This window comes from Triticum aestivum, chromosome 2A (genome assembly GCF_018294505.1).
Source record: "Triticum aestivum cultivar Chinese Spring chromosome 2A, IWGSC CS RefSeq v2.1, whole genome shotgun sequence".
Classification (NCBI taxonomy): Eukaryota; Viridiplantae; Streptophyta; class Magnoliopsida; order Poales; family Poaceae; genus Triticum; species Triticum aestivum.
The window spans coordinates 44,146,062-44,172,716 of record NC_057797.1 but is presented as its reverse complement, the minus strand read 5'-3'; the positions used below and the strand labels follow the sequence as shown (position 1 = coordinate 44,172,716).

At 43.1% G+C, this 26,655-nt stretch overlaps 1 pseudogene; it reads right to left on the bottom strand.

The window, feature by feature from the left end:
* Window positions 1-20,173: 20,173 nt before the first annotated feature.
* On the bottom strand, window positions 20,174-21,833 carry LOC123187333 (alcohol acyltransferase 9-like; annotated as a pseudogene).
* Window positions 21,834-26,655: the final 4,822 nt, after the last annotated feature.

Below are 26,655 nucleotides of genomic sequence, written 5' to 3'. Positions count from 1 at the left end.
TTATTTCCGTGTTCTTTGACTGCCATGACATGATGAATAGATCTAAAGTATTCTTGCAATTTCCTCGTAAGAATAATGGCTACAGTTAGGTGTCATCCGACTGATATCCATGAAAATCAATCAGATCGGTAGCCGTTCGATTCACTCGGTGTAGCCGTTCGATGGGGTCAAGATACCAGTGCTTTCTTCTCTTCCGATTCACCATATGCCACAGTACGCATACCATGAGTATGAACAGCATCGCCGCTCACGGAGCGCAACACCGCCATGTTCACCTGAGTGCCGAATTTTCGCTCACATCAGCCTGCCGTACTGTCCTCGCTCTTTTGCAGCAGACATTGCAGCAACAGCCCGAGGCCGACAGGGGTGCAGCTCCTGCTTATGCAACAACGTCGCCGCGCCACATTGCATCACCGGCAGCCGTTTCAGCAACGCCAACTTGCAATGTTGCGCAACACTCGCTAGCACCAATGGCCGCCGATGAGTGCTGCATCGCAACGTCATCGAGCCCCATCCAGCTCGCAACATCGTCGCGCCACAACGCGTTTATTACACAAGTTAACTAGTAACAGCTACCACGACAACAATCTATCTACGTTCATTACTCCAGCTGGATTGCCGCCGCTATACTGTTCACATACAAGAATAAGGAATTCAGCGATACATGAGCCTCCCACGAGGATGAACAGAAACCCGAGGAGGAGGAGGAGGAAAGGCGTAGGCAAGTACTCGAAGTCGTCCATCATGTAGATGGTTACGCTGAAGAGCGTGACACCCGCGCATCCCAAAAGACAGATGATCGCCCACCTGCTACACTCCTGGGGCTCCGCCGTCGCCACCACGATCCCAAGCTGCTCCTGCTCCTGCTCGCCGACGTTTCGACGCCTGATCTCTTGATTTTTCTTTCCTAGACTAGAGGGTTGTTGGTTATTTGGAGGGAGGTTACTTGGTCTGGTACGTAGTACTAGTATGATTTATAAAAAGACTCCAATGATGCCTGTACTGGAACGCGCGAGGAGATAAAAGTGCGTGCGTACTACAACATTCCCAACAAACAAAAAGTAGGTACGACATGTAGGAGGGTTGAGATCCTCTGCAATACCGTATGGTGCTGTAGTGTGAATGACATGTGGGGCCAGGTCCCACATGGCAGTGACTGTACAACACCGTACAGTACTGCAGAGGATCCTAACCCATGTAGGAGTACTTGTTTGTTCGGATTGATCCACGGGTCGGTTACCTATGAGTCTACGATCGATGTACTTACGAAAAAGCTTATAATTTGTCCAAATTTTATGCAAATACAGAAATCAACCCGGTACTGAATCCAATCCAAAACAAATTCAAATTAGCTAGCCAATACATAATCACGAGTTTTTTTAAAGGATGTTATCACGAGCTTTCCTAGAGCTAGGGAGGAATCTTATGATGATACCATACTGTGGTACGGGCTGACGTGGCTTTAGGTAATTATTAGGGCATGTCCACAGCCAAGTTTAGATGCCTCATCTCCGATGGCCTTAGAGCCCTGAAGACGCGATGGACCCCGGCCTTTGCTGGCGTGAGGGACCTTACTTTGTTTTGAGGTGTTTTCGCAATTTAATTTAGAACTTGTGTCTTGCTGATGACAAAGTAGTGGCGGCTCCGCTAAGAGCATGTATAATGGTTGATAAAATAGTCTTATCTTAAGTCTTGCATGTAATTTAAAAATGACAAAAAAATGTCTACAAGGGGTCATCTCTTAGCCTTATCTTCAATAATCAGCTATTCCTAAAAAATGGTAAGACATATTATGCTAAGAGATCATCTCTTGTCTTCTCTTAAATAACAGAAGACATGCATTTTTTTTATGATTTCTCTCTCATCCACCCCATCATTTATCCTACGTGGCATTACTAAGATAGAACTATTGTACATGCCCTAAGATGAAATAAGATTGTCCCAGCCACTGCTAGGCGTCATCCGATTGATACCACCAAAAAATCAGTCAGGTTGGTAGCCGTTCGATCCACTCGGTGTAGCCTCGACGGGGTCAATGCACTATTGCTTGCTTTTCTTCCGATTCAGCAAATGCCACAGCACGTGCTGCCATGACTACGCACTGCGTTGCCACTCACGTAGGGCAGGGCCGCCCTGTTCGCCGGAGTGGCGATTGTTCTCTCACATCAGCCTGCCGTACTGCCCTCGCTCTATCGCAGCGGACCTTGCAGCAACAACCCGACGCCGACAAGGGTGCGGCTCCTGCTTACGGAACATCGTCACCCCGCCACATTGTATCACCGGCAGCCATTGTAGCAACGCCGACTCTAACTAATGCGATTTTCTATAAGTAGAGCATGTCGATGATCGGTTTCCTGGTAAGACAAACGCAAGACGCAATGCGGCCGGCGGAACAGATCCATCAACCGGCCGGGTGCAAATTTTTTTGGAGTATCCATTGATTGACGCATGCATGCATGTACAGATAAATAATTATACAAGATAATCTATTGCTAGCTAGTACGACAACAATCTATCTACCCCATGTCTCCATCTGGATTACCGCCGGTGAACTGTTCACACACAAGAACAATGCAAAGAGCGCAAAGTAAGAATCCCACGATGCAGAACAGAAGCGATAGGAGGAGCGCGGTAAAAGGCGCAGGGCCGCTCTCGAAGTCATCCATCAGGTATATGGTTAAGCCGAGAAGCGTGACGCCCCCGCAGCCCAGGAGGCAGATCATCGCCCACCTGCTACACTCCCGGGGCTCCGCCTTCGCCGTCGCCACCAGTTGCTCCTGCTCGCCGCCGTTGGCCATCGTACGCGAGCCCGAGCTTCGGTACCTGGTTTCTTGATTTTCTAGGGTTGGTTATTTTCGTGTTGTTTGGTCTAGCAGTACCAACGATTGCCTGTACTACTATAACGCGCGAAGAGATAAAGTGCGTACCACGTACAACATTTAAAGGAAAGGTGTACGTATATACTCCTACTATTATACATGTACCTGTACGTTGCTCAGTTTCCTTTTTATTGAGATGTTGCTTGTTTGTTCGGATTGGTCGTCCACCGGCAGTTTACATACGAGGCTACAATCGATGTAGTGTAGTTTAGAAAAAACCAGTTTGAATTTGTCTACACCTTAGGTGAATATATACTGAATTGAACCAACTAGAACCAATTGTTCAATAAGCTCCCACATGCCCAGCCGATGCCAAAGATCCTTCGCGTGCATGCACTAAAATAATAAGTGCCTGATGTCCTCTGCCCCCTGATGACAGATTGGGCATGCTATGTTTGAGCCGACATGTCTGTTCGTCAGCATAGCCTTTAATGGAATGATCCCACGCAAAACCCTCCATCCGAATACCTGAACTTTACGTGGCACCGATAGTTTTGATAGCGTATTCCATACTGCCAAAGGTGTAGAACCATTGGCCACTCCATCATATTTGCATGCGCCCAGAAAGTGTGCAACCATTGCAAGTGGTAAGTTGTTTGAACTGAGAACTGAACGGTTTGGTTGCCATGCTATGAAATCATCGAATCCTTGATGGTGAATAGAATTTGCAGTGTTCTTCGAGCATCCACTTCATAGAATATCTCTCTCACAAGGTCCTCATCCCAAGTGCCGGACACCGGATCTATAAGTTCACAAACCCTTGAGAGAATTGTTTGGTTCCTTGGCGTGATTACTTTCATTCCGAGCTAGAAGGAATCCAAGGGTCCTCCCAAATGTTCACTTCTTCTCATGTACCGATTCTCCAAATGTACCCTTTTTTTGAAGGTTTCCAATCCTTTAGGATACTTTTCCATGTGAATGAGGACCCGTTCTTTGGTGTAGCACTTAATATATTCCCATTAAGATAGTACTTGGCCTTTAATACTCTTGCCACCACAGAGTTTGGTTCAGTAACAAGTCTCCAACATTGTTTTGCGAGCATAGCTAGGTTGAAAGAGTTTAGGTCACCAAACCCCATACCTCCTTCACTCTTAGGAATACGAAGTTTCCACCATGCCACCCAGTGCATCCTCTTATGATCTTCATCGCCACCCCACCAAAACTGAGCAATAAAATCTGTAATTTCCTTGCATATCCCCTTAGGAATACTAAACACTAACATTGCAAAAACTGGAATAGCTTGTGCACAACTTTTATCAATATATATGTGCCCCCAGTGGACAATTGTTTCTCTATCCACCCTAATAATCTCACCTCAATTCTTTCAACAAAGAGCCTGAAAAAATCACTCTTATTTGCCCCAACCATAGCTGGCAGCCCAAGATATTTATCTGATAAGGCCTCTATGTCAATATGAAGGATTTGACTGATTTCTGCTTTTGACACCACACTGGTATTGGGATTGAAAAATATGCTTGATTATGCCAGACTCACCAATTTTCCTGAGCTTGCACAATAGGTGCCCAGTACTTGCTGTAAGGAAGTTGCATCCAACACATCTGATCTCATGATAATTAGAGAATCATCAGCAAATAAAAGGTGTGAAACTGATGGTGCATTTCTGCACACCCTAATCCCATCCATGCCACCAACTTCTTCTTCATACTGCAACATACTAGACAGACCTTCTGCACAGATAAGGAACAAATATGGAGAGAGGGGTCTCCCTGCCGAATTCCCCTAGAAGGGATAAGCATGTCAGTTTCATGGGAATTAAATCTTACTTTGTATCTCACAGATGAAATACATGCCATGATCATATGAATCCAGAGGCTATAAAATCCAAGTTTCTCCATCATATACTTCTCAAGAAAATCCACTCCACTCGGCTGTAGGCCTTATGCATATCCAACTTGACTGCACAAAGTCATGCGACTCCTGCCTGCCCTGCCCTAGTATTCTTGATTTTATGAACACATTCATAGGCAATTAGAACATTGTCAGTGATGAGTCTTTCATTAAATTCTTATTATCCATGTGGTTACTGAGAACAAAAGTTGATTTTTTTTTTCATATAACTGTTGATATCATAATATTTTTGCTTGAGGACCTATCCCAACACTGAATTATTTATACATCCTGAATCAACCATATCTATTATCTACGACATGTAAGTACGCAATACATGTAGGAAACTCTCCAAATGCTACACATGGCATGCAGGTCCACCATGGAAACCCTACGAGCGTTCGAGAGGTGACCGCGTCGGCGGTTAGTAGGCGAACTGCTAGGGCTAGGGTTTTGCCGGGGGTGGCGGTGAACTCCGGCGGTGGTGGAAGAAGCGATAGTGCTTTCTCTCCCTGCAGGTCGGCTAGGGTTGGATCTCGTCTGAGCTGCTTAGGGCGTCACCTGAAGGGGAGCGGGGGGAGGGGGGTCGGGGGAGACACCCTCCAAGGCGCCGAATCCGACGAAGACGACAACTACTTCGAAAACGAGCAGGGGGCGCCCTCTTCGAGTACAAATTGAGTTAGTATAAACACGAAGAAACGTTGGAACGTAGCACATGTACCGGATTTAGCACGAAGGGGAAGGTACAAGAATAATGAGTGTAATAACCATCCAAAATAAAAAGGTAGTACTTTTAACCCGAGAAACTAACAATGGGAGAAGTCCATAAGTTGCATTGCATCTACACCAATACAAAAAGACCCAAAGGGACATATCAGTAGTTTATTATTTTTATGGAAAGGTATCATTGATGGTGGATGGTTGTAGTGCATGCAAACAAAATTTAAAAGTCACTATGTCATGAATTGTACCTCATGCACTACAAATATGACTTGCTATATTGGGATACTTTGACTTTGGAGAAAATTTATATGTAGACATAAAAGGACTGGGGAGTACAGTATTACACAAGATAACCAGTTGCTACTGGCTACCACGACAACAATCTATCTGCATTCATTACTCCAACTGCATTGCCACCGGTGTACTGTTCAGACACAAGAATAATGCATTCAGCGATACATGAGCCGGAAGATAACTTCCATCCCCTCTGTCGCTGCACTTTTGCTAGAGAATTATGGTCAACAATGTCGGAGGTTTGGTCCTTACCTGACTTGGCTGCTATTAGAAATACAGGTAAGTAATGGCTGCTTCATGTCCTTGACCCATTGCCAGAAATCGAGAGGCGCATGCTTCTTATGACTTTGTGGAGAATTTGGCACATCCGTAACGAAGTGATACACCATAAACCTGTGCCCCCAATGGAAGCGTCCAGGAGGTATTTGGTGAGTTACCTTGATTCCTTGGTTGGACTTAAAATTGATCTATCTTCTGATCTGAGCAAAGGGAAGTCCTTAGTTACACATGACAAGCCACTTAAAAATTCACATGTTCGAATAGTTGAGAGCACTCCTGTCAAATGGTGCCCCCCTATGACGGGTTGGGTGGGGATGGTGCTGCGAGATGATAGAGGTAATGTCATCTACTCGGCTTGCAGGGAGCTTTTTTCATGTCCAGAAATTCTTGAGGCTGAGTTGTGGGCTTGCATGGAAGGCCTGTCTTTTGCAATTCAGAGAAGCGAGTTGCCGATCATTATTGAGATGAACTCCATTGTTGTGGTTAAGCTAATTCAAGCGATGGATATTGATAGATCGATCTACTCTTTTTTAGTTAAAGAAATTAGACACCTGATGTCTCTTCGTGATTCTTGTATTACTCATATAAATCATACGCAAAATAAGGTTAGCAATAGCTTGGCAAAGTTTGCTAGACAAGAGGGCAGAACAATGCCCTGGGTTGGGTCAGGCCCATCAGTTTTTTTAGAGCTAGCCGAGGCTGATTGTAAGGACATTGAGATTTGAGTAATACAAAGATTTTACCCACAAAAAAAAGATATCCATGAAAATCAGCTGTGTTGGTAGCCGTTCGATCTACTCGGTGTAGCCGATCGATGGGGTCAACACACCAGTAGTGCTTTCTTCTCTTCTGATTCAGCAAATGCCACAGTACGGATACCATGAGAATGAACAGCGTCGCCGCTCACGCAGCGCAACACCGCCATGTTCGTTGGAGTGCCGAGTTTTCGCTGACATCAGCCAGCCGTACTGCCCTCGCTCTGTCACAACGGACCTTGCAACGACAACCCAAGACCGACATGGGTGTGGCTCCTGCTTAAGCAACATCGTCGCCGCGCCACATTATATAACCGGCAGCCGTTTCAGCAACTCCAACTTGCAATGTTGCGCGACACTCGCCGGCACCGGTGGCCGCCGATGAGTGCTGCATCGCAACATCGTCGGGCCCCATCCGGCTTGCAACATCGTTGCGCCAGAACCCATGTATGTATAATTAAATAATTACCACATCACTCATTTTAGTATGTAGTCTTTTATTGAAATCTCTAAAAATACTTATACTTAGGAACGAAAGAAGTACTTCCTCTGTCCCAAAATATAAGAACGTTTTTGACACTAGTGTAATGTTAAAAATGTTTTTATATTGTGGGACAGAGGGAGTACAAGATAACTAGTAAATACTGGCTACCACGACAATAATCTATCTACGTTCATTACTCCAGCTGGATTGCCGCCACTGAACTGTTCACATACAAGAATAAGGAATTCAGCAATACATAAGCCTGCCGCGGGCATCAACAGAAGCGCGAGGAGAAGCACGAAGAACGGCGCAGGCCCGCTCTCGAAGTCGTCCAGCATGTAGATGGCTAAGCCGAAGAGCGTGACGCTCGCGCATCCCAATAGGCAGATGATCGCCCACCTGCTACACTCCTGGGGCTCCGCCGTCGCGACCGCCGACAGTTGCTCAAGCTCCTGGTCGCCGTCATCGGCCATCGTACGCGCCCGTTGACCTAGCTTCGACTCCTGGTCTCTTGATTTTCTAGCGTTGGTTATTTCAGATCGAATCCCAAGACTACAACGATGCCTATACATGCTAGAAATAACTTTTTTTTCTGGGGGAACATGCTAGAAATAACTTATATATTGGAAAAAAAATGTGCGTTGGTCTGGTACGTAGGATGAGGATTTATAAGAAGAGTCCAAAGATGCATGTACTGTAACGCGCAAAGAGATAAAGTACGTGCTACAACATTTAAAAATAAAGAGTATGTTGATTCGGAAAAATAAAAGTGTCCTCACTACATGTACTTGTTTGTTCGGATTAATTCACCTGCCGGCTAATGGATGTATCTAGTTAGAGCAAGTATAATAAGCTTATGTAAGTGGACTATAAGAGGTAAATATTATATTTCTACTGACATAGAGGGAAGAGAAGAGGAACCGGCTACGAAATAAGAGCCGGCTGCTACACGTGCTCCTAGACACTATGTAAGAGTGAAACGTGAGTCATGCATTAATAAAGTAGCACATCTTTACATCTAACTATTGTACGTGCCGGCTATAATCTTGGCTGTAGATGACATGACAATAACCTACAGCCATCAAAGGTTGTACTATTAATTATTGTACTATAAACACCTAAAAGCTAGAATGTGCGTGCTTCACTCATGCATGCATGATGTCCAAATTTGTCTTTATGTGCGACGTAGAATGCACTGTTCAAAACTCACGTGGGTAGCACTGATGGATGTGTTTATGCATTTAATTTATTTAGGGTTTTAAATTTTTTAAAAGTCATATATTTCAAACTGTCCGTCGAAATTTAGAGTCGTTTTCACCGTTGGAATCCTCGCGACGAGATCTTTGAAACTACACGCATGAGTATTTTTCGACAACAAAATTTCTATGCAAACTTTGATGCTATATGGTGCAACTCTATTACTACATGATGCAACTTTAATATTGTATGGTGCAACTTTTTTAAATCATTTTTGGAGCTGCATGATCCAAACTTCATATGGAAATGCAACCTAGCAACCATGACAACTAACTTTTTGTGATGTGCAACTAGTCTGCTGCTCACGCCAACTACCTATTAGTCGATGTACAACCCCCTCCATACTCGTGCATGTGTATTTTTCACAACTAGCACTGAGATTAAGATAGTTGTCAGGCTAACCGAACTGGAACACAGAGAAGAAATTCTTTGGCGTCAAAGAGCCCGGTTGGAGTAGTTGATGCACGGGGATAAGAACACGTATTTTTTTCATCTATGTGCAAGCCGTCGACGAAGGAAAAATCAAATAAAATCACATCAGAAACCAGATGGGCAGTTAACTGAAAATGTGACAGAGATGGAGAATATGACCACTTCTTTTTATCAGGATCTTTATACATCCGAGAGCGTCCATGACATGGAACGGGTCCTTGAAATAGTCCCAACCAAAGTCACGCAAGCCATGAATGAGACTTTGAATGCTCCATACACCCAAAAAGAAGTGAAATCAGCTTTGTTTCATATGTACCCCATTAAGGCACCTGGGTCGGATGGCTACCCAACACATTTCTTTCAGCACCATTGAGATACTTGTGGGGATGATGTTACTAAGATAGTCTTGAGGATTGTAGATGGCACCGAATCAGCAGAATGCATTAATGATATGATCATGGTTCTTATCCCCAAGGTAAAAAAAACCTCACTTCTGTCTCAATTTAGCCCAATCAGCCTATGTAATGTCTTGTACTAGATTGCATCGAAGGTCATCTCTAACATATTGAAAGTAGTATTGCCTGATATTATCTCAGAGGAGGAGTCAGCTTTTGTGCCAGGCAGGTTGATCATAGATAACATCATTATGGCTTACGAGTGCTTACATTTCATGAAGAGAAATAAGGCTAAGAAGAATCAGTCATGCGCTCTCAAGCTTGACATGATGAAAGATATGACAGGGTGGAGTGGCCTTACCTAAAAGCCATAATGCTAAAACTAGGCTTCAGTGCCCGATGGGTGGACATTGTTATGAGTTTGGTAAGCACAATGACTTTCTCTGTGTTGTTTAATGGGAAGAAGTTTCAACAGTTCAAACCTTCACGAGGAATCAAACAAGGGGACCCGATATCTCCATACTTGTTCTTGCTAGCAGCAGAGGGCCTTTCGTGCCTTTTGAAATCAAAAAGTGAGTCATCAAACTTGAGTGGTCTACATGTTGCTCCTTTGGCGCCACTGGTGAGCCATATCCTATTCGCTGACGACAGCTTGCTGTTCTTCAAGGCAAATAGTGTGGGTGCTAACGAGGTGTACCATGTTCTGGATACTTATTGTCAGGCAACTGGACAGCGTATCAATCGTGCAAAGTCATCAATTTACTTCAGCAAGGGAGTCCCAGATTCGGTCAGACAAGAGATTAAATAGGCACTCAACGTCCCTAATGAAACTCTTAACGAGAAGTATTTGGGGATGTCGTCTAATATTGGGAGCTCAAAGAATGGTGCTTTTAAATACCTAAAGGACCGACTCTGGAGTAAGGTACAGGGTTGGATTGAGCGTACCATGTCTACGGCTGGTAAGGAAGTATTAGTCAAGTGTGTCGCCCAGGCTGTATCCGTTTTTTCTATGTCAAGTTTCAAGCTGCCAAGAGGGCTGTGTGAACATCTAAATATACCTATCAGAAAGTTCTGATGGGGGAGCAAGGAAGGGAAGCGAAAACCTCATTGAGTGTCCTGGAAAACAATGACCCAACCCAAAGGGCATGGGGGGGGGGTCTAGGATTCAAAGACTTTGAATTGTTCAATCTAGAGGTGATGGCTAAGCAGGCGCGGCACTTATTGCAGAGTCCAAACACATTGTGCGCTCGTGTTCTGAAGAGTATCTATTACCCGAACACAGACATTCTTGAGGTTGAACTGGGGGGTCACCCGAGTCAGGTGTGGCGAGCCATTGTCGAGGGTAAGGATACATTAAAACAAGGTTTGATCAGATGCATTGGCAACGAAGCAGACACCAGTATATGGGCACACAACTGGTTACCTAGAGATGACATGTTCAGGCCATATGGAAGCATTGCACCGAATCCACCGCATAGAGTGTCCGAACTTATTATGAGTGCAACGGCCTCTTGAAATAGGCAGCTTATTCAAGCTACTTTCATGCCCATGGACGTACAGACCATTATAGACCATTATGGGAATTCCTTTGTGCACACGGAATATACCCGACTTCTGGGCGTGGCACTATGAGAAACATGGATCTTTTTCGGTAAAATCTGCATACAAAATGTTAGTGGCTATAAAGCAACGAAGTGAGGCATTACTTGATGGGTCTGTAGGTACCTCAAGTTCCAACGCCGAAGAAAGGGCTTGGAAATTGCTATGGAAAACTGAAGCGCTAGGTAAAATTAGAACGTTTTTGTGGAGGCTTTCCAAGCACTCATTGCCAACAAATGATGTACGGACACACCGCCATATGGTCGACTCGGATCACTGTGGGCTGTGCGAAGTCCATGACTCCTGGCGACATTCCTTGCTGGAATGTACAACATCGACGAGCGTCTGGGCTTTGGCGAACGGTGAGATTACACATAAAATCATAGAGAACACCAAGCCAAACGCAAAACAGTTGCTGTTTAACTGATGAAAATTTTATCACACGAGCAGTTCGTCTTGATGGCAGCAACACTGTGGTCCATATGACATGCACCATGCAAGGCCATTCACGAGTCAATCTTCTAGAGCCCTCAAGCAACTCACAGTTTCATTGGCAGGTTCATGGAGGACCTTGGCATCATCAAAAATAGGCAGGGAAGCGCAACCATAAGAGTTGTTCCACATGCCGGTCAGCAAAGGCCAAAGAAACCACCCCTGGGATTCTTGAAGATACATGTTGATGCAGGAGTTACTGCAGGACAGGGAGGCTTGGCAGTGGCTGTATACAGAGATGAAGGATGAAACTATATTTGGAGTTTGGCACTAGGTGTCGAAGGAGTTCTTGATCCGGCCACCCTAGAAGCAGTAGCTTGCAGAGAGGCTCTCCCCCTTGCAAAAGATTTGGGCATCCAAAACTTTGTTGTGGCTTCGGACTGCTAGCGAGTTGTCCCAGACATCAACAGAAATGCACGGGGTGCATATGGAGCAATCATCATTGAAATAACCCTCATGGCAACTACTTTTCATTGTAAATTTTTTTGGGAGTCGTGATGTTAATTATGAAGCACATAGCTTAGCTAAGTTTTCACTTTCTAGAGGTCCAGGACGCCACGTTTGATTTGATGTACCGCATGACCAAAGATGTATCCCAATCCATGTGGATTTTGCTGAATAAACTTGATTTTACCCCTAAAAAATATTGCACGCGCCGACTATAACCTTGGCTATAGAGGACATAGCAACATCATATAGCCATCAGGTGGCTGTAGTATTAACCATGCTCTTAAAAACACATAAAAACTAGATAGTGTGCATGCACTATTTCGAGAAATCAATCAGCCGCTCCACTCACGCATGCATGATGTCCAAATTTGTCTTTATGCATGACGTGGAACGTACTGTTTGAAAATCACGTGGGTAGCACTGATGGATGTGTTTGTACATTTAATTTTGGGTTTAAAACTTCTAAAAAGTCATATCTTTCAAACCGCTCGTTGGAATTCAGAGTCGTTTTCACCGTTGGAATCCTCGCGACGAGATCTTTAAAACTAGACCCCGTATGAGTATATTTCGACGAAATTTTTTCTATGCCAACTTTGATGCTATATGATGCAACTCTCTTACTACATGATGCAACTTTAATACTGTACGATGCAACTTTTTTTAAATCATTTTTTGAGCAGCATGATCCAAACTTCATATGAAGACACAACCTAGCAACCATGACAACTAACTTTTTATGATGTGCAACTAGTCAGTTGCTCATGTCAGCTACATAGTAGTCGATGTACAACCCCCTTCCTACTCGTGCATGTGTATTTTTCACAACTAGTACACCTTGCCGCACCTTCCCTACCAGCGATACGTGCAACTTAGTCTGTTGTTCCAGCCAACTGCATAGCAGTGGATGTCCAGCTCCTTTCCCTCTCTATTTGTAGATGTGTAGTTTCAGTTGGCAGGGCAACAGACGAAGTTGCACATAGTCTACTAGGCAGTTGGCCGGGGCAACAAACGAAGTTGCACCTCACTGGCAAGGGTTGTTGGAGGGTTAAAAAATGCACATCTACGAGGGTAGAAAAAAGTTGGCTATAGGAGGCCCTTAAGTTGCACATCTCACTAGCAGGGGTGGTTGGGACGGGGTGCTACCAGTGAAAACTACACATCTATGGGATACGGAAAAAACTTGCACACCAACTGTTAGGCAGTTGGTCGGTGTAGCATCCAAAGTTGCACATCCACTGCTAGGCAGTTTGCGGAGGTAGATATCGGTGAAAACTGACATGTACATACACAAAAGAAAATGCACATCGACTACTATGCAGTTGGCAAAGTCAGTAGACAAAATTGCACATCTCACTAGTATGGGGGTAGTTTGGGTTGAAGGTGCCATAAGTGAAATCTGCACGTCCCTAGGTAGGGAAAAAGTTGCACATCGACCATTAGGGTAGGTCCACATCGACAGCTAAGCAGTTGCACCAAACAGCGATTAAATTGCACAAAAAAAGTTCGTCAAAATATACCCATGAGAGATCTAGTTTTGAAGAGCACGTCGTGAGGATTACAACGGTGAAACGGATCTCAATTCCGACGCACGGTTTGAAAGATATGACTTTTTAAAAATTTAAAAATCTGAATTAAATGCGTTCACACTTATTCACATGGATATTCTTCTGTTTATATGGTACATTTCCTAATTAGGAATATATTATAAATTTTCTTACACGAATTAAGGGTCTAATTATTTCCTTTTATAGATTAAAGGACAACAATTTCCTCTTCTGTCGGCCGCTTGAGACGGCTAGGGAGCAGCAGGCCGCTCCCTAGACACATCGTAAAAAACATGAAGAATCAAATTTATCTAAACTGTATTTATAAATTGAAGACCAATTCAAAGTGGCTAGCCCACATAAATAATGCGGCTGATAACCACGTTTCATATTCAACGCTCGTCGTGCCATTTCCGCTATTGTTTTAGCGTGGCGACTATTTATCGCTTTAAGCAAGGGGAGAGGGGAACTCTCGGTGCCGCTAGCCACCCCGACTAGGATCCTTCTCGTGGTAAGTTGTAGGGCGCGTCCTACTTGACGCTATTCGATCAGGTTTTTTCCTGTTTTCTTTTGTTTCTTTATTATTTTTCTTCTCCATTTTTTCATTATTTCTTGCATTTTGTTTCTTCTTTTTTTGCATTTTGCTGCTTCTCTATTATTTGTTTGGTTTTGTTTTTCTTCTCTATTTTTCATTTTTTTCTCTTCTTTGTTTTCATTTTCACTCTACATTTTCATATGGGTCGAAAATATTTTTTTAATAAGTGATGAACAATTATCTTATACGCGTTTAACATTGTCCGAACGCTTATTTAACATTTTTTGAATATTTGTACCATAATTTTCAAATAACCGTTAAATATTTTTTAACACTTATTCAACATTTTTATAAAATATTTGTTCAACATTTTAGTACTTACTCAACATTTTCAAAAACTAGTTCATGATTTTTCATATACTCGTTCAACATTTTTTAATACTTATTCAACATTTTTCAAATAATTGTTTTACATTTTTAATTCTTTTTCATAATTTTTCAAATCCTTGTTCGACCTTTTCTAATAATTATTAAACATTTTTCAAATAATTGTTCAATAATTTTCAAATACTTCTTCAACATTTTTAAATGCTTGATTAACATTTTATATACATGATCAAGGGATTTCATCATTTTTTATACCTGGTCAACATTTTTTAAAGCATGATTAACATTTTTAAGAATATAGTGTGAAGTAAAATTTTGTAATATATATGTTTAGAATATTGAAAAGTGTGATTAAAACTAAAAATGGAATCAAAAAACGAAATAAAAACATGAAAAAATAACATTAAAAAGGAGGAAGTCTACCTACCTGGAACTGGGCCGGCCCATAATTTTCAGCGAGTCAGATAACTCGCCTCGCTTAATGCGAGGTATAGGGGCGCCCTTGTTTTAGTAACTTCCGCACACCCCCTTTAGACCATGGGCTTATAGACCATTTATGTTTTGTCGTATTCCTGTCCGTACTGTGAGTTAACTATAGGGCCCCGGGTGCCCGATTTCACAGCCACTTGGGTATACGATTCTAGAAGCTTCCAGTATTTTTTTTCTTTTTAGGTTTTCGTTTTTCCTGTGTTCTTTTTTTCTATTTTCCTTTTGCAGTTTTTCTCATTTTACTAATATTTTTCGAAAACCACGAACAATTCTAAAAATAATGAACCTTTACAAATTCCTGAAAGCTTATTGAAATGCATAAATAAAATTTCAATTTGTGATTTTATTTTATTTTTCGAGAATTTTTCAGACTCCTAATTTTTCAAAAAAAATCACAGTCGTTTTCCAAAATCATGATTTTTTTTCTCAAATTATATAATCCTTTTTAGATACAATTTTTTTAAAAAACCACTGTGGTTTCGGAAAAAATGAACTTTTTAAAATTCATGAACAGTTTCAGTTACGCGAGCTTTTTTAATTCATGAATTTTATGATTTTTTTTAAAAAAATCGAAATTTACGAATTTCACAATTTCATAAAAAATCTTCACATTCACAGACTTTTTATAATTCATAAACTTCTTCCAGAATGGTGAACTTATTTTTAAAATCGGTGATAATTTTCCAAGTTCACGAACTTTTTTAAAATTGACGAACAGTTTTAAAATCAGATTTGTCTTCAAATGCGCAAAAAAGGTTGAATTAATTAACATTTTAAATTATTAGAAAAATTCTAGTAAATTTCTGTTAAACTAGCGAGTTTTTTCACACGTGCTTACTAGGAAAAAACACTAGTAAACCTGGCGAATCCTATTTCGCGCTGCAAGCGCCCGTTAATGTGTATTCTGCAAACGGGCGCCTGCAGCGCCCCAAGCTGGGCCGGCCCATATAGTTTGTTTCCAAACGCAAAAAAGGTGCGGGATCCAAGTTTCAAAAACACAACCAATTCCTGCCATCCTGGCGAGGGCTTTGTTCCAACCTGTAGGCCACGCCTGGTTAGTTGAGCGATTGTTCTCTTTTTCTCTTGTTATTTAGTCCGGTTTTTCTTTTTTCTTTTTTTCTTTCAGTTTTTTTTCTTACACTTTTCTGTTTCTTCTTTCTGTTTTCTTTCATATGTGCTTTTTAAAAATTCGTTAACCTTTTTCTCAATTGATTAACTCTTTTTCAAATTCCATGAATTCTTTTTCAATTTCAATGAACTTTTTTTAAAATTCAATGGAGTTTTTTCAAAATATATGAAATTTATTTCAAATTTGATGAACTTTTTTACAGTTCGTGATTTTTTTTAAATCTATGGAGATTGAAATTTTGTTCACGTTTATGCTTAAAAAGAAATCAAGTTTTTCTAAGTAGCATGGCTACTGTTTTGTTCTTCAGACGTACGCGCACCAATATTACCACTAAGGTGTTGTGGCACAAGTGGTCAGCCGCTCGCGCGCTAATCTTAATGGCGCTTGTTTGATTCCTCCCAATAGCCATGTTAGGGGTGTTTTTTCGCACTATGTAATTTTTTTCGCTGCTGTTCATTGGCCGGCCCACTGGCGTGCCACAGGGAGCGCCAGTTGGATCAACTGGCGCCTAAAGCGCCGATTAGGAGGTCCCGTAAACCTAGTGTATACTAGTAGCGATCTAGCGGGCAACCACTGAGCAAAGCGAGCCACAACAGCGGTCGCTAATTTATGGGCTGCAGTCTGCTAGTGGCACGCGTGAGTGGTAGCGAAATCTTGAGGCGCTTAAGGCGCTAATTAGGACCCCAGGCTGATAACATGCTAGCGATCAACCACCTTATGTGGATGGCGCGTGTCTCATGTCCTAACGTAGTTCGCTCTAGTCCTCGCACGGCCTAGAGCATATTGTCAAATTCCATCACTCATATAAAGCGCACTCTATAATAATATGGAGGCTGCCGAGGCGATGCGCAGATTCAGAGTCACCTTTGTTGCCTCGATATATATATTTCCTTTTTGCAGTACCAACTCAATAGTTAGACACTTAATACTGTAGATTAAAACAAGGGGCGGAAAAGCCTTTCCATTACTATGGGCGGTGCAGCAACGTTGCGGCAAAAGGCAGGGCAGTAGAAAAACATAACAGCCAGCTGGACATGAGGCAGCCGCTATTAATTGGCTTGCTTCCCATGCCATGGATGTCTGGTCTTCTATGCTATTGGTAGGAAGATGAGATGGTCCGTGCGGGAGGAAGAGGAAGGAGATGAAACTTTCCTCTCACACAAGCGGTTGGCGGATGGTATGCACTCCAAACGACTCTGACGCGGTCCCGATGGACTGGACAAGGATCCTGCGCATCCCCGACGACCTCAGTTCGGATCCATCTAGTCTCCGGTGACCCCACCCGGATTTGGAATCCTGGAATTGGATCTTGCTCCTCTTCAGTGACCTCAGCATGGATCCAACATCCTAGATGTGGTTCTCACTCATCTTTTGTGATTTGGACGCGGATCCAACTCCTTTTGGGTGACCGTACACGGATCACGGTTGCCTCCATCGACATGCACACGGTTCTGGCCTGGTCCATAGTTTTTGGACCCCCAATATATGTTGAACATCAGATCTGGTGCCCCCCCCCCCCCCCCCCCCCCGAGCAATAACCCGGTGCCCTAGCAGCGAGGAATGAACGGACAATTTCGTTTGCTCAAAATAACCACTCCTAGTGAATGTTTCAGAATTGCCATGTGAGAACAAATAAAGATACCGTGCTGTTGTGAAGGATTTACCAAGTTCTAAAGTAAAAATTGTCATGTTGTATAAAAGAAACTATCTAAAAATTGTCATACTTCAGCAATGTACTTGCCAAGCATTTCCGGGATTGGCCTTGATTGTAGCATGGAAAATTGCTAGCCTAGAAAAAAAATGGCGATAATTGCCATGCTTAGGATTTGCCATGTTGCAGAAGGAAATTTGCTAGTTTGATGGAATCTGAATAGACACGAGAACATGAAGCCACACTTTTCCGTGCTCGTTATTCTTGGCAACATATAAGAAAACTATTTGAAAAAAATAATCCAAATGCTACAAATAATAATAATTGAATATATTGGATTACGGTGTGGAAACATAGGCAAGCCATATTCCCAAGATGGTGGTTTAAAGTACCACTTGTCTTATGTGTTGAGCTATCACAAAACCTAAAAAGATGGTGGTTCAAAGCGTGCACTGAGAGGATATCACAACTGGTGTGCTCTCGGTAGGTGGTGATGGTAGATCATAAACATGGAGCTTGTCAAATCCTTCTAGTAAAGGATGGATACATATTCCAAGTTACTGTTATTTGGAGAAGTCAATGAATATGTTCAGATTTTCCTTTTTGGGCAAGTCATTGGCTAATATTATAACTTATTACAAAGCATGAAACATACTTACCTAAAATATCTTCTTCATTAAATAATAACATAAACTAAAGTGCACTCTAAACATGAAGGCCAGGCATGGCACGCCGATCATGGTTATTGCCAAGTGCCAACAAGTGACATGGGTAGCATTTGTTTTGTCTTGAGTACAACGCCAAATTCAGTATCTGCTATGTTGTAGTACTCAATAGGTTAATGAAGAAATTGTGTTATCATGTTGGTATGGTACTGGGAAACGGTGCATGAATAATTTTAAAGAGTATTGCGTAAAAGTTGATTAAACAATGGCAAACAAGCAAACCTTTGTTAGTTAATAAGTATAAACAATGAGCATATGAACATTAACTTCACCTTTATCAGACTACAATCAAGGATAATATAGCAATTTATTCCTGATGACACAATGTCCATGCGTTGCAACTGTACAGTAAATATTTTTTACCCGAGTCGCTATCATTTCGATCCAGTTTTAATTCTGACTCGTCATATTGGTGGCCTGCACTTACGACCACACTCAAGCATCATCTTTGTGGTGCTGTTCGACACCAAGGAAGCCGCGTCTATGCAACAGATGAAACACAAATTAAGATTGTACTTACAGGTTCGGAAATCCCTTTTGCAGCTCGGCCTATAGTGAGGCTTCCAAATTCAAATTTGAAATTTCATCAAAATCCATATTTTTTACATTTCTAAAAATTCTGAAAAAATACAGATATACTTGAAGGCATAACACACATGTGTGTAAATTTTCAGTTTAAAAACATTGTAATGAGGGCTGTGCAAAAAGACAAATCTGGGTCTGTTTAACACATGATACTATTCATCCTCCCAGGCCATAAATTTGTCTTTTTTGTACAGGTCGCAACACAATGTATTTCATCATGAATTTTTACACACATGTGGGTTACATCCTTGCATACACGCATATTTTTTCAGAATTTTTTGAACCATAAAAATTGGAATTTGAAATTTTCAAAAATAAAGGCCTCCATGGAGCTCGGCCTCCAAAACGCCTCTCTCCTTATCGGTTCCACTATTAACATTCATGACTATTACACGAATTGTTTGGATGTTTTTAAAATAAACCTTCATGTACTTCTGATTTTCATGAATTTTATAAGTGTATGTACATCCTATAAAAATTGTTGTGTATTCACTAAAAAAATGTGTAGTCCGCTTGTAAGTACGCACGTGAATTTCGCCAAGAAAAGGTAGTCTTAGATCATGAAGCATGTACAAAGAGAGAACCTGATGCAAGTACAACATGCCCAAGGATTGTAACATTTCCCAAATATTAATGTTTAATTTTACATGTTGCAATACAGATTGCCGGTATGAAAGGAAGACGGATTGTACGCCATTGATTAACATTGCACCCTAAATAGCATTTAAAAAATATTTAACATGTCAAAGAACATCATATTCAAGTTCTACACATTTTTCTAATCAAATTCATCTATAACATATTAAAATGAGAGTTACAGTTTAAAAGATATGATTATTTGAAGAAAAAAATTCAATAGACCACAGGGAGATAATGCATATATCACGAGGGTGTGGTGCCACCATGGAGCTGTAACACCTTTCTCTAAAGTCATTGAGTAGTGGATCTTGCCACTGAACCGTACATAGGGATGTCAACCGGGTTCCATTTAATCCCATTTAAAGTTCACTTATAATATGATAGTTCAAAAAGGTTTTTTTTGTTTGAGGAAAATGAACTATCAAACTAGCAAAACAAACTAAACAGGATTGCGGATGCCATTTATTTGCCACTTACATCCCACTACATACCTTCACTTTTAGAAAATGAAATTCGCTCTTCAAAGGCCAAACCGCAAGAAAGGTTAAGGTATAGTAGGGAAAACATCCAATATATATTTCCTTGAACTCCAGCTTCAACCATTACTGCTCGTCGTTTTCCACGTCATGCATGTCATCCAATTCCAACCCATGAAGGAAGCCGTCCTCCAACCTCTCGGCGGCCGCCTCCGGGACCGACACCAGCGCAGTCACGCCACGGGGATCGTCGACCACCGGGAGGAACAAGCAGTACGTCTCGCTGGTCAGCGGGCCCACGTGCACCGGCCGCCCGGCCCCGATGTCCAGGTCCTCCAGCCCCATCCGGGTCCACGCCGAGATCACCAGGCTCGCCGAGAGGTCTGGCATGGCGTCCCGTCGCAGCTCGAGGAGGTCAACCGTGGAGCGGACGTAGTCATCGTCAATCATCTCCTTGGCCGCCCGCACCAGCCTCGCCGCGTGGTGCTCGCCGGACGGCGCCGCCAACTGCCCAGCCGTCGACTTGGCGCATGCGAGCACGAAGCCGTTGCCGTAGTACCCTTCGGGGAGGCCCGGGTTCACCCGACGGCGGATGTCGACGGTGAAGAGGAGTTTCACGCGGAGGTCGCTCGGAGGACCGAGGGACCGCACCCACGCGCGCCAGACGTGCGCCGCGAGTGCCTCGAAGGACGTGCAATCCTCGAGCCACTGCACGCATCGGTGGCGCTGGACGTGTGCCCCCGTGAAGGTCAGAGACACCGGCGCCAGCGGTCCGAAGAAGAGGCTGGGCGTCGCCGCCGGGTCACCGCCGCTGGGGACGGAGTTTGTCACGTACTCCGGGTGCTCGAACGCGACGCGCGGGGGGCAGCGCGGCCTCAGGACGCAGCGGTCATGGAAGGGCGCGACGTGGTGATCGGCGGCTTCGAACCTGGCGACGCGCGCCCACGCATGGAGGAACTGTGCGGCGCCGATGCCGTCGCAGAGGCAGTGGCTGATGGCCGTGCAGAGGATGGTGCCGCCGCAGCCGAGGCGAGTCACTTGGACGACAAGAGGGGGCACGCCAATCAGGCTCTGCGGCTTGGATCCGCCGCGGAGCAGCTTCCTCCAGGATTCGTGAGGAGTGGCAGACCACCGGAGGAACTCGTCGGCAGTGAGCCCCGGCAGGAACCCCTCCCCAAAAAGCGCCCCCTCCGCGTTGCAATCGACGACAAGCTTGCCGTCGTCCCCGGGCCCGAGCCTGCCGGCGAGCGGGTAGTACTCGACGAGGACCCTGGACAGCGCCGTCCTGAGGGCGTCAACGTCGACGGCACCCGCGAACACGAAAGAGGTACTCGACGGAGAAGCGGAGGAGGCACTGGTCGTCGAGGTTGGAGAGGTAGAGGGTGTGCGCCGGCGTCGGCTGGCTCGGGGTCACCAGCACCGGCTCCATGCGGTGCTCGCACTCAGCAGCGATCTCCATGTGTTGCTGCTCTGCTGTCGATCTGCATCATCGACTTCGGCTGCTGGCCTTTGTAGGCCAGAAATGCAGATCAAACAGCTGGTGGAGATGGCCACATTGATGTCACTCACTTGGTTTTGTATCTATCAATATCCGGTGATCCTCGAAATCTGATAGATATGTTGACCAATGAATATATATCCTCTGGCTATTCAAAGTGTTTGGATGTGTGTGTGCGCGCGCTATCTTTTTCTTTCCGGTTGCACACAAAACAACGTGCTGAAAAAACAAAGAAGCAAAATAAACTACATCCTCTTATCCATATTAATTGTCGCTGTTTAGTATAAAGTTCACCGAGGCATCAAGACCTTTTTGTAGTAAATCAGCGAAATAAATCAGCAACAATTAATATGTATAGGAGGGAGTGTAATACAATATTACACACAATTGATTCTTGTAGGTAATAATATTTACCGTCATATTCTAAGCATTAGTATCATTGAATTGTTAGGATGATCTTCACCGTGTGGGCCCAACGGCCCACCGGGCCCTTAGATCTGCGTCCTGATCGGGGGCGCTCAACCCACTATGGGTGACGGGCCCCTGTCACCTGCACTATATAAAGAGGTGGGGGCCGGCGGCTCGCATCACGAGGTTCATCGCATAGCCGTACACCCCACCTAATCCCTTACCGATTTAGGGTTAGTGCAGTGCTGATGGGAAGCGCTGCCACCACTTCGCCCACTACTCTCTGCCATCACAACCGGCCACCGTCGCCATGGCCAGCACCGGGAGCTCCTCGAGCCACAAGGTGAAGGTAGGACCACCGGGATCCCTAAGCCTATCCGATCCAAAGTCTATCAATGGTCTCAGCCAGATTAGATTTGAGTTTTTTCGGTGGAAATCAAAAGAATCAAGCCCCCCCCCCCCGAACCCTAATCTACATGGTAAAGAAAACACCTCACAGGCGAAGGGCCTCGGGCCTCGCAGGCAAAGAGCGCCGCCGCAAGGCCGCGCCGTTCCTCTCGATCCGGACGCGCATCGGCAAGCCGAGGCGACGGACGAAGAACTACCGGAGCTAGCTCAACAGCATGCCGGCAAAGAAAAGAAAAAGACAAAAAAAGGGAGTAGGCACCGCAGCCAAACCGCTCGACGGCGGCGCGCTCACCGCAAGGGGTTCGGCTCCTCTGCAGTCAAACTACTACAGCACATGTGCTGTAGACGTCCACATCGGCCGTCAATTCCTATCTGACCGCTCTAATTTCCCCACTTATTTCTTTAAAAAAATGAAAACAAACACCCAATTTGTCTGCTGAAAAATCTCCTATGGCTGCTTGGCGCCAAACAGAACGCACGTTGGCGCCAAATAGCGATCTCCATGCCTTCGTCGCCAAACAGAACGCTGGCGCCAAACAGCGATCTCTATGCCTTCATCCCGCCCGTCTTCCCCAGTCCTCCTTGATCCTCCTCCTTGTAGCCAGAACGTGACCAAGGTATATGTTGATCTATGGGCGGCATAGAGATCCCCTTTTGCCCTATCTTTGTCCTCTTCACGTTGATCTGCAAGTTTATGTGGTATAAAAATCTCCCTTTTGCCCTATCGCTCTACTGATTGTTCTCCTCCCGCTGATCTGCAAGTGGTGTGGATGATCTCCCTTTTGAACTCACTTCTACCATCCTTCTCCTAGCAACAAAAAAGAAGCTGATCAATCTCAAGGTATATGACATGTGGTCTGATTCTATTCATGTTCTCAAGGCAACAAGAGAATTCCTAGACTAATTTTGCTATATGATCACAGATTACAAAAAAAGACAAGGTTTAGTGGAGAATATGATTAACGGCAATGAAGATTTAAATAGGTAACATCAATTTTAATAAATTCAGCAGCTAAATTGCAGAGGAGTCGCACCCTCCAAACAACTAGTAGAAAATTAGAAGTAATAAGGAAGGAAGGAGATCCAAAATTTATTCCTGCACCTTTTGGATGATGTTAGAGTGAAAAAATATATTTGAACAGAAGTGATCTCTATTGTTCTAAATAGGTCAAGATAAAATACATGAATGTAGTCAGACCTTTACATGCAAGTTGTACCATAGGAAAATACATGAATGTAGTCAGACCTGTAGATGCGAGTTGTACCATAGGTGCTTTGCTAACATAAGTGATCTCTATTGTTTTGAATAATCTCAAGATAAAATACATTAATGTAGTTAGATCTGTAGATGCAAGTTGTACCATAGGTGGTTTGCTCGTGAAGTACTTGGGATTTCCAATAATTGACAGGAGATTAATGTAGATGATCTCCCTTTTGCCTCTTCCTTCTCCTAGCAAAAAAAAAGATGATCAATCTTGAGGTATGTAACATATGCTCTAATTGTATTCATGTTCTCAAGGCAGCAAGAGAATTCCTATAGACTGAGTTTGCTATGCTATCACAGATTACAAAAAAGGAAACTAAAAGGTGTAATGCAGAATATGACCAACTCCAACAAAGATTCAAACATGTACACTCAATTTTTTTAAAATTCTCATGCCATATCATCGTATTCTTGTAGTGTAACTAGACAAATAAATTAAGATATGCCTATTTTTTACAGGGCAAATATGGTTCCTAGTTGGATGCCTCAAATTGGTATGAAATTTAATTCCACAAAAGAGGCTTGGGGCTTTTGGACTTGTTATGGAGGTCATATTGGTTTTGACGTAAGGGTAAATTATGAAAATAAGAGCAAACTTGATGGGGCAATCACTTCCGCGAGATACGTTTGTTCCAATGAGGGCTACAGAAGAATAGACAAAAGAGATCATAATACCAAGCGTCCTCGTGCAGAAACAAGGACTGGTTGTAAAGTTCGAATGGGAATCACCATCGACCGAGAAACAGGAAATTATGAAGTACATGAGTTAGTCACTGAACACAACCATGTCTTGCAATTGCCTGGAACATGCCACTTGATGCCATCACAGCGGAAGATATCGACCTTGCAAGCTTTTGACATTGAAACTGCAGATGATTCAGGAATTGTACCAAAAGCAGCCCATGAGTTGGCAAGTCGGCAAGTTGGTGGGTCATCAAGCCTTACCTACACACCTCGTGATCACAAGAACTATTTGCGAACCAAGCGTCAAAGGGAGTTGATATATGGTGAAGCTGGAAGTATGCTCAAGTACTTTCGAGATAAAAAAAATGAGAATCCTGCATTTGAATATGACGTACAACACGATTGCAATGAACAAATAGCAAATATCTTCTGGGCTGATGCGAAGATGATCATTGACTATGCTCACTTCGGTGATGTTGTTACGTTTGATACTACATTTGGGACAAATAAAGAGTACAGACCCTTTGGTGTATTTGTTGGCTTCAACCATTTTAGAGAAATGGTCATTTTTGGTGCTGCACTTCTATACGACGAGACATTTGAATCCTTCAGATGGTTGTTCAACACTTTCCTATCCATACATAACAAAAAGCAGCCTAGAACTATCTTTACTAACCAGGACGTAGCAATGGGTAATGCAATTCGGGCGGTATTTACGGAAGCATGGCATGGATTGTGCACTTTTCACAGAATGCAAAATGCCATCAAACATTTACCTCATAAGAAAAAAGACGAGGATGGCCCAAATGTACTTGCTGATTTCAGTGCTTGCATGTACAAGTATGAGGAAGAGGAAGACTTTGAAGAAGCTTTCACTGCCATAAGAATCAATGTGGATACACAGACTTGGTTGGACAGTATCTATAAAGTAAAAGAGAAATGGGCAAGATGTTACATGAGGAATGCTTACACTATAGGCATGAGAAGCACACAATTAAGTGAGAGCTTGAATAGTGACTTGAAAGACCATTTGAAGTCTGATCTTGACATTCTTTGTTTTTTCAAGAACGTAGAGAGGGTTGTGAAAGGAAAGAGAGATAAAGAGGTAAATGAGGAATATGAGTCTAGGAAAAAATTACCTAGAGTTAGAATAAGAACTCCTACAGTAATACAAGCAAGCAAAGTTTACACACCTCACATATTTGAAGATTTTCAGAATGAATATGAAAGATCCATCTTTAGAATGAATATGAAAGATCCATCTCAGCGTACATCAAGCCATCGAGGAACACAATGTATATACTGTTGCAATTGCCAATCTTGACCCGGAATGCTCTTATGAGGAAGAATGCAAAGTTCTGGTTGATGAAGAGCAAAAAGTTCTATGTAGTTGTGGTCAATTTGAAAGAGTTGGTATATTGTGTAGTCATGCTTTGAAAGCCCTTGATGTCATGAATATTAAGTATCTTCCAAGCCACTATATTTTGAAGCGATGGACTCGAGAAGCACGAAGCGGCACTATTCAAAACAGCCATGGCAACATTGTTTTGGAAGACCCTAGATCGGAAGATAGGCAGCAGCTTAAGTTTTTCATGCATGAGTTCCTTGGCATAGCTTCCCAAGCAGTTGCATCACAAGAGTGCATAAAATTAGTAGATGATGCTTTGAAGAATCTAAAGAAGCAAGTTGAAGACAAAGCTCCTACTACTACATGCAGAACTGAAGCTATATCTCAGGAACCAGACATTTGTTTGCAAACAGCCTGTCTGAAGAAAAAGGAAATTCAGCAGAAGACTTCAAAAAGGAAGAAATCATAGCTTGATAATCAACATCCCAGTAAAAAGAAAAAAGGGGCAGCTAAAGTCATTCCCGAAAAACAATCTTCTTCTGTAAACCTCTTATCACTTATCAAAACAGCCTATAGAGTTACTAATAACTCAACTAATGTTTATTCTGATTTATTTTTTGCATAGACAGGAGAGAAGTACATTCCAGTTGCACAATGCGAAGCACCTATAGAGAAAATGACTGGAGCAAATGCAGATGGTTTGCAGGAATATGGGTACTATGCTCGTTTACTAACGGTATTCCACTTATCTTGTCCAAAATTCCTAAAATCCATTTGTAAGCAATATGATTTTTTGTGTGTATAAAATCTGGTATGTCTCTCTTTAATATACAGAGTGAAGCCAATGATATTTGGGACTTGGAAAAGAATTCATATTTTCCTCGGATATGACAATAGTTTGATAGAGAAATAAGAGGAGAGTCATGCATTTGTGTGGTTCGGCTCCTCTGCATCAACCTCAACTACAGCCGTGACTACAGCCGTGAACTGCAGCTAGT